This window comes from Poecilia reticulata, unplaced genomic scaffold (assembly GCF_000633615.1).
Source record: "Poecilia reticulata strain Guanapo unplaced genomic scaffold, Guppy_female_1.0+MT scaffold_155, whole genome shotgun sequence".
NCBI lineage: Eukaryota > Metazoa > Chordata > Actinopteri > Cyprinodontiformes > Poeciliidae > Poecilia > Poecilia reticulata.
Genome location: NW_007615016.1, coordinates 179623 through 187967, shown reverse-complemented (window position 1 = coordinate 187967; position 8345 = coordinate 179623). Strand labels below are relative to the sequence as shown.

The following is an 8345-nucleotide window of genomic DNA, read 5'->3' as shown; positions in this document are numbered from 1 at the left end:
ACACACACACACAGAGAAACACACACACACAGAGAAACACACACACAGAGAAACACACACATAGAGAAACACACACACACACACACACACACACACACACACACACACACACACACTAACATGGTTGCCAACAGGAACAAAAACCAAAAAGCACATTTGAGTCACATCAAGCATCGTCATCAGTGGGTGTGCAGCCCACTCACTTCTAAAGATAAAAGCTCACATTTCTGTGAATGAATGAATGAATGAATGAATGAATGAAAACAGGCCGACATTATTCAACACACTGACATCTGAGAAGCGGCTCCACACCGTTTTGTAGATTATGTAACTCAAAGGAAACAAAATGAAAAATCGCTGGTTGAGATTTTTGATTTTTTTTTTTGGTGAAATATAAAAATCAGTGAAACTAAAATCCAAACATCTGGCTGTTTAAAATGTCCAGCTGAATATTGTTATTATCGCAGTACAATTGAGTTTCATGGTTTATAATGAAAACGTTTCAAACAAACTCGACTATTGGAGGGAAAAATGTAAAATATTTAAAAGCTCCAATAATCTGCTTGTATAAGTGAATATGATTAATAAATCYGGMTTCTCCATTCAGATATCACTGRCATTCACCTACTGCCATCATTTAGCTGCAGCTGTCGTTAGCAGACATGTTACGAAAGACTGAAAGATGGAAAGGTATCAGTCAGGAAAAGGATACAAAAAGAAGCCCACAGCAATGCAAACAGAAGAGTGTAAATACTTCAACATATTTTTACTCAACTAAGATAGTAACTGGAAAAATATCAAACATGAGAGGAACTGCAAAGAAAAACTGCAAAAAGACGACAAGACGGAACCAAGATGGCCGCCAAGAGGCGAACCGAACAAGATCTGTGATTGACCTGCAAGTTGTGGTTCTGTTCTAGAAACACAAAACCCAAATTTGGCCAGAAAATGGTCCAACGTTGAACTTTTGGACACTGAAGGTTTGTGGTTTCATTTCCTCAAACGGAAGGTCGCGACCTCTTAGGCCCCAACGGCCAAAGCTTCCTAAGCTGCATTTCATGTATTTCTGATTGGCTTGAGGGAAAAATCCCTGAATTTTCCACGAATAACTAAAGAAAACAGAACATTTGAGAATAAATGAGGATGAATCGTCATTTTTGACTTGAAACTTGAAGAAATGGATCATTTTTCTGGACGACTGAGGAAAACCGGGCATGGAAATCTACAAATCTACCAAATAAAAATGTCCAATCAAAGSTTAGAGTAAGGATGTTTTCACATTTCATGCCATGATGAATTTGTTTGTTTTCAGTGGAAATCACTAAAAAAAATGTTTATCATTCGGTGGACGACAATAACCTGCTATTGTGGCGCTGCACTGACCCCAGTGACCCCTGCTGGTCATCTCTGCTCACTTTTCAGTTTTGTAAAAGTAATTATGAACTGGTGTTTGCACACAGTCTGCTTCACAGCTCCGCGCAGCAGACTGTCGCAGCACATGAAGCCTCAGATGTCGTTTTATTTGCTTTAATCCAACAGATGTCGATGAAGACGCCTCCACCAGTCGCACTTCACTCCCTGAGCTGAAACACAAATCAATCCTTCAGACACAAAACCTGACGGTCCGGAAGACGCGGTTTGATTTGGGGCCAAAAACATCTTTTACATTTTCAGCTGGTTCGTTTCCTCGCTGCGCTAATTAAAAAGCCTGTTCCTCTCCTCGCCTGTGGGGGCGCTGCACCGACAACTGCTAAAGGAAACGACACAAAAACCAGTGAAGACGACACTGAGCACATCTCCTTCCTTCACCAAATGGAAACAAAACTGAAGAAGTGCCAGATTTTAGTGTTTGGAGGATTTCTCCACTGACACAAGTTATTGGTGTGGACAGTAACTAGCCCACTAGCCGCTAACGCTAGCAACCTCGAACCAAGCAATTAAAATAGAAAAAAAAAAAAAATTTTGGAAAGAGATATTTAAAAAGTGGGAAACGATTTTAACAACGGCGTATTGGGGCGCTGCAAAAAGGCGGGTTAAATTTTCATCCAAAAAACTTAGAAATTTAGTGAATAACCTCAGAAATTTTCTAGGAAAAACTTGGAAATGTTTGAGTTTCAGAAGTCAAAAACTTTGAACTTTTGGAAATTGTGGAAAGTTTCAAAATTCTTCCAAAGAGTTTTTTGGTAGAAATTTTACTCCTTTTCTTGTCCACAATTGCAGCTTTGGTACAATGAAGCTACATTAAAGAAAAGCATCTAGTTTTCAGTTTCCTTTGGGTTTGAATAAATTTATTTCAGTAGAGAAAACAGGAAGAATAAAAGTTGATTTGGTTGGTTGACATGGTTTTACCTTTTCTTAAAGCAAAGTTATAAAACTTTGTATCATTTTTAATTGAAGTTGGTGCAGTGGACAAAAATTAGTCCACAAAAAGGGCCACAAATGGCCCCCGAGCCGCACTTTGGACACCCCTGTTGGAGACAAATGAAGCTCCAACAAACACAAATCAATTTTATAACAATCATAACCAACTGGTCCAGTCAAAACCCAAAGATCCATAACATTCCAGCTTTAAAGCTTCGCGCATGATCACACACACCCCAACACACACACACACACTCAAACACACACACACACACACACACCGCTGTCTCATGACTAACTGGAAGAAGAGCCATGAGTCAATCTGATGCTGATATCAACGCCACCGTTCCCATCAACCCGTATGGGAGAGAGGGAGAGAAGGAAGGAAGGAAGGAAGGAAGGAAGGAAGGAAGGAAGGAAGGAAGGAAGGAAGGAAGGAAGGAAAGGGATGGAAGGAAACAAGGAAGGAAAGAAAGAAAGAAAGGGAGGGAAGGAAGGAGGAAAGAAGAGAGAGAAAGAAACAAACAAACAAACAAACAAAGAAACAAACAAACAAAGAAAGAAAGAAGGAAACAAACAAACAAACAAACAAACAGAAAGAAACAAACAAGGAGCAGGTAGCAGGTAGCGTCTCTCACAGCCGTCAGCGACGCTCCAGGTCCAGGATGGATTTTCTCTCTAACTTGGTGAAAAGGTTTGAACTGGAGGAAAGGAAAATGGCCGCCACTATAAATCACTTGATCAGGTGGTAAATTAAATCAATAGTTTCCATTTGCAGGATTTATCGTTTCTCTCTGGTTTTTGGTCTCAACTAAACCTTCTCTGGGAGAATAATYTTGTTTGCAGAAACTTTATAATTTATATTATTTCTTGTTTCGTTCATTTTTCTTGGATATTTAAAATGTCTTCCAGTTTATTGGATTCTTGCATTATTATTATTATTATTATTATTATTATTATTATTATTATTATTATTATGTCATTATTATTATTATATTAGATGAAAACACCAATATTGGTATCGCAATACATTCTGGGATAATCAATCAAGTGTACACTAAAAGAACACTATGTTGGATTTCAGACACTAGAATGTTTACATACTTAAAACAATTATTATTTGTATTTCTTTAGGATTTAAATTTGTTTTAAATATTAATAAAAAACAGCAGAATGTGCCAATTGTTTTCATTTGATTCCTTGATTATCCTTTTGTCTGAGTTTCACTTTTTGAATTTATTAGATGTTTTGCATCTAAGCAAAGTAAATGATAAAAACCTGAATAAAAAGCAGCAGAGGAAGGTTGGACATTTTGCTGCTTCTCGTCAAACATCCATATTCCCAAAGCGAAGCATCTGCCATCCATGTGTTTACATCCTCAGACTTTAACATCCGATTAGAAACGCTGGCGATGGCACGCAGAGACAAATATAGACAGACCTGAACATCAGGAAGGAAACGGGGGAAAGTACTAAAGTGTGTAATAAAATGTTAATAGTTGCGGCACACGGGTTTTATTTTTATCCTTATGCATGAGGAGACACCATGACTCAGAGGCAGCACTGTGTTCACCACAGATAAAAAGCTCTGAATGCATCATGACAAAACAAAACAAGATGTTTTCACCTGCAGTACCAGCTATGAACACTAGGAGAAGGCTGGTTGCTATAAATATAAATCCTGTCTGACAAACTCGCACATCAGAAAAGCAGTTAAAACATTAATCCGTATTTAAAGAAAATGTGATCAGAATAAGTCCCATCTAATTTGAAAGCAGAGTCCATTTAGTGTCTGTTTTGAAAAGCAGTGGCTAATGATGGGCAAAATGTACCACCACTTTATGCTGTTATCTGGCTCATAATACAGTCATCTGTAACATCTATAAACACGTTGCAACGTGACGACATGAGCGCAAGAAAAAAAACTGATCGCTAACAATAACTAGCATTGGGTTTAGCCGTCAAGTTATCGACATAACAGCTAATCTTTAACGTACGCCTGGTTTATTAAAGAAAAAAACCACGTAGAGCTTTGCTAATTGCCAACACCAATAAAACAAAACAGTCGGTTTTCCTGACTGATAACAAGGTCAGGAAAAGTTTGAATCTAAAAAAAATTGCGAGGGAGAGAGAAGCTTTGACAAGCTAGTTATGCTAGCTTGTCAAAGTCAAGCTAGCATAACTGATTATGCTAGCTTGACTTTGACAACCTTCAAATGTAGATGTGCTGCACAATTTGGTGTGCTTCAGTTAATAAAAAAAAAAAATCAATAAAATAAGGCGACCAACACGCCAACAGATCATCAGTGGAGCATCAGTTTTAAGTTAACTAATCTGCCATCTAATAGACTGCCATTAGGTTAGCTAATAGTGTTTCTGTGTTAGCTAACACAAGCTAACACACGTGTGTTTCTGTGTGTTAGCCTGTGTTAGCTAACACAGGCTAACACATGTGTGTTTCTGTGTGTTAGCCTGTGTTAGCTAATAGTGTTTCTGTGTTAGCTAACACAAGCTAACACAGGCTAACACACGTGTGTTTCTGTGTGTTAGCCTGTGTTAGCTAACATAAGCTAACACAGGCTAATGAGGCTACAGGGCTCAGCAGGGTCATCAACGAACACATCGCCTCAGCGTTCTCTGCACCATCGTTACAATTAAATACATCCAGCTCTGTGTTGCTCTGTGCAAAAGTCATAAGCCATTTTTATTGTATTTTTTTGCTGATAAAGTGTTTGTCAGGAGGGTGTTGTATTAATCATACAGCATCGTGCTGTGCATTGTGTGTTTTCTCTCCTGGTTGGTTTGTAGCTTGTTGATCTAAAAAACAGCAAATGATCAGAGGATATTTAGCTTTTTAAGTTGTAACTCTGTATAAAGAATACAAATAAAATCATGTTTATCATCTTTACCAACTAAGCAACAAATCAATAAATCACAGGATAAGTTAAAACAAGCTCAATAATTTCCATTTTCTTCTTTCTATCAAACCCTGGATGATAAAAGTCTTCAGTCTGGATATTTAAAATGTCTCCCAGTTCCAGTGTTAGATGATCATGAAATTTAAAGTTTATTGATCTTTAAGAATTAACAATATTACATTATATTGCAATAACGTCTGGGACAATTTATCATCCAGCAAAATGTGTTACATGACAGCCTGCTATCAATATTTATAAATATTTTTTGAAGAACTTGAAACATTTTTTATGTATCCGGACCAATTTTAACATCAGCTTCATGGTGTGGTCTTTATATAAATAATGACATGTTATTATGGTTAATTATTAGAGATGTGCCGATCAGGTTTTTTCCTGCCGATACCGATCACCCATGAGGGCCGATCACCGATACCGATCACATAATTATTATTTTATCGTAAACGCTACCGGTTACATTATGTGGAAAAAGGAACCATGATTTCACCTTAATTTAGACAAAACTTGTTTTTAATAACTTTTTGAAGAAGAAAACTAAACTAAACAGACATTGTGCAAATTGTCCTGCTATCAGTAAAACTATCTTTAACAGACTGATAACATATGGAGGCTCTGAAGAGGCTAAATDATGCAAAGAGCCAAAATAAAACCTCTCAACATTGCCAAAAGATTCAAGTATAAAACTTAACATTCAAAGGCAAATACAGGATCCATTACAATAAACAATCCAGAGTTACTGAATGAAAACTTCCTGTTAGCATGGCGGCTAGCTGATTACTGCTAGCTCTGAGTGGCTGTTTCTGACTGAGCAGAGTAATTATGCAGAGCAGGGAGGAGATCCATTATTTTTTAGAGATTATCTGTCTCAGGACAGCGAAAGTTTTAATACGTATGTAAAATGTACTTTTTAGGTCACCGATCATACACTTTTTCACAGAAATCGGCCGATTATGATCGGTGGCCAAAACACCAAACTGAAAACTTTCATCATCCAGAAAGAGAAAAATAATAAATCATGGAAATTAATGAGCTCCTTTTAATTTATCATGCAATTTACTGATTTATTGCAACAGGCCTATCAATCTCTATACTGCAGCATGTTGAAAATGCTAAAGCTAGTTAGCATAGTCACAGATGACAGCAATTAATCTGTTTTCCTGTAACAGTAACGCCATTAGCACATTTAGCAGCAAGTACACGAGAATGATTGACAGCGCTAAGCCCCGCCTCCTGGCTCTATTTGGTTGTTCTTGGTGCATTTCTTCAGTCAAACAGCAGCTCAGGAAGGACGTAGAAAACATCGATCTTTTCACAGATGTCTCATAAAAAACTATCACAACATGGAGACAGTTTTAACAAATGTGTAAAAAATAAACATATTTATGAAAATGACAAACTGCAGCTTCAGTCAGTGTCAACATCCACACTCCGATAAAAAAGCCTGTAGCAGATAACATCCTCAGATACAGCAACACACACCAAATCCCTCCGTTTCATTTGTTCCCGTCTCACATGACACAACACATCTCTGAATCCGCCTGCAGCCGTCTGAATCCATGTCGACACATACGTGTGTGTGTGTGTGTGTGTGTGTGTGTGTGTGTGTGTGTGTGTGTGTGTGTCAGAAGGGGATTCAGGCTACATGACGTCAGACCTCCATTCATGAGCACCATCCCTCCTCCTCCTCCTCCTGTTAGCGTAGCCGCTAATGTGATCCAGTGCATCACGTGGGGGTCCTTACCCCCTTCTCCAACCAATCAGAGCTCAGCGACTAAAGGCACGGGAAACACATGATGCTACACCTGCACATGTCGGGCTAGAGAGGCTTTCACAGGAAGTTGGACGATGAGCGTCACCCTACGGCTGTTTGGGATACGGACGGCTGGTTGGCACGGTGACGGACGCAAAGTAGAAACGGGCAGAAAGGAAGAGAAAGTAGAGCCACAAAGACGGAGATACAAACGAATCCCAAACACCGGGAATCAGTTTGATACCCAGCAGGAGGAGAGACACACACACTGCAGCTGCCTTCAGTGTGTGTGTGTGTGTGTGTGTGTGTGTGTGTGAGCTGCATGAAGAGGTTCTGCTGCCACGATTGGGAGAATGAAACAGCCCCCAGCATGATTCCAGCTCTGCCTCCAGGTGAGAACTGATGAGCAGGTGACCAATCAGAGGGGAGAGTACTCAAAACAACACTCCAGTAAAAAGGACACGTCCAAGAAATTACTCAAAAGTACAAAAGTTAAAAATTGATCAAGATGTCGTCATCAGACGGACCAAAATGTAAAGTAAAGTGGAAATTTTGGTTTTTAGAAACCAAAATGACAATAATTTTGCTCCTTAATGACAAGTAACAAAAAATAACAAAATGTTTCCAAATCAGTTTCTTTCACTAAAAACCTTCAGAAACTAACAGAAACTGCAGGTTTGAGTTCAAACATGTTTGTTTTCATGAAGTGGGAAGAAAATCCAGAGATTTTACTCAAGTAAAAACACGTAATAATAAAATTACTCAAGTAAAAGCAAAAAGTACAACACAGTAAAAAAAAAAGTAAATTTTTAAGTAATTGTTTTCATAAAAGTTAAAGTAAATCTAATTGGTTAAATGTAAGTAGTTACAACACAACCCTGCAGGTGACAACGCAGCGACATGTAGCAACATTTCAGACTAAATAAATGGGTATCGGCCAGAACAGGTCCGGCTTTTTAAAGGTCAGTAATCGGAGATCGGCCTAAAAACTGGAATCGGTGCACCGATAAATGAAGTTCAAACATTTTCAAAATATGTTTTCAAACTTTTCCAGCMCCACAAATAAAATACAAATATTACCCTATATGACAAAATATTAAAGATATTTAATTCTGATAGTGATGACTAACCTAAAGCAAGAGAAGTTTGGTCAGTTTTCATTTGGTTATTGCTTTGAGWCATAAAAAATAAAAAATGCATATTTTACCACGTATTAAGTAAAAAAGTATTAAATAAAATGCATTTGCTTCCTCTTATGCACAACAGAAATCAAGCACTTTCCAAACCTTGAAGAAAATT

General features: G+C 38.0%; 1 protein-coding gene across 2 annotated transcripts in view; it reads right to left on the bottom strand.

Annotated features, from left to right (window-relative positions):
* jade2 (jade family PHD finger 2) overlaps window positions 1–8345 on the bottom strand; it is a 138341-nt gene that overhangs the window by 128203 nt on the left and 1793 nt on the right. The window lies entirely within an intron of this gene.